This window comes from Schistocerca americana, chromosome 1, assembly GCF_021461395.2.
Source record: "Schistocerca americana isolate TAMUIC-IGC-003095 chromosome 1, iqSchAmer2.1, whole genome shotgun sequence".
In the NCBI taxonomy this organism is placed as follows: domain Eukaryota; kingdom Metazoa; phylum Arthropoda; class Insecta; order Orthoptera; family Acrididae; genus Schistocerca; species Schistocerca americana.
In genome coordinates, this window is record NC_060119.1 from 394,087,378 (window position 1) to 394,088,601 (window position 1,224).

At 52.7% G+C, this 1,224-nt stretch overlaps 1 pseudogene; it reads right to left on the reverse strand.

The window, feature by feature from the left end:
- Positions 1-208: 208 nt before the first annotated feature.
- LOC124557823 lies at positions 209-326 on the reverse strand (annotated as a pseudogene).
- Positions 327-1,224: the final 898 nt, after the last annotated feature.

The window sequence follows — 1,224 nt, forward strand, 5'->3', positions numbered from 1 at the left end:
AAAATAGTACTCCGTCTTCAGGCCACAAGTGGCCCATCGGAACCATCCGACCGCCGTGTCATCCTCAGATGAGGATGCGGATAGGAGGGGCGTGTGGTCAGGACACCGCTCTCCCGGTCGTTATGATGCTTTTCTTTGACCGGAGCCGCTACTATTCGGTCGAGTAGCTCCTCAGTTGGCATCACGAGGCTGAGTGCACCCCGAAAAATGGCAACAGCACATGGCGGCCCGGATGGTCACCCATCCAAGTGCCGATCACGCCCGACAGCGCTTAAATTCGGTGATCTGACGGGAACCGGTTTATCCACGGCGGCAAGGCCGTTGCCGGTGCCTACAAAAGGGTGAAAATTTTCATGTCATTGTTGAGTAAAGTGATGGATCAGTAATCACAAATCCATGATCGCTCTTCTGGCTTAGGGGCCAGGATGATGATTCCGTCAAGGAAGGTGACTGGGATCATCGTTGTTGGTGACATCAGTTCACGACAGAAAGACGTCCAAGTTGGTATCATCAGACAGCTAAAGCACCTCTGAAGTTTGAGGGGGGAGGCCGTCATGTTCAGGGACTGATGGGCAGCTCCCATCTTGAAAGCGTGTATAACATCATCAGGGGTCACTTCTTCCTGAAGTTCTTGAACTGCGTGCTCCAGCACGCTCTTGGAGGACAGTACTGCTACCTCCTCAACCAAGGTCGTGTGACATGGGACGGTAGTGTACAGCTGGCTGAAAAGAGAATGGACAGATTGACCAATTGCGCATTGCGTAGTCGTCCTTCCACATTGGTGAGGCTGTCTGTGAGATCGTGAGGAGGTGGTAAATCGATGGCGTTTCGTGAGGCATACAGTCATGGCTGCAGGGTCCCTTCCAATCCTCGTCGCATGAGTGAAGCGATCTGCGCTTTAGCACGATGTACTGTCGTCTGACAGACAGGAGAGAATGTCATTGGAGTCACATAGTATGACATAATAAAAGCCCATGGTGCCTGCCAAGCTCTGCTGTCTTTGCCATTTCCCATCAATGCCCTGCACAGAGCTGGTTTCACACAGGATAGCTACCAGGAGAGGATGGATGTCTAGGCGGGGCGAAGTCGACGACAATAGGTCATGCATTTTCAGCGATCCGTCGACAATGGGGGACAGTCTGGTGGAAACGTTTAACCTCCACAGGCCGCAACTGTGCCGCACCTGTTGGTAGGCAAAGACGACATCGCAGATATAGGCCTCAC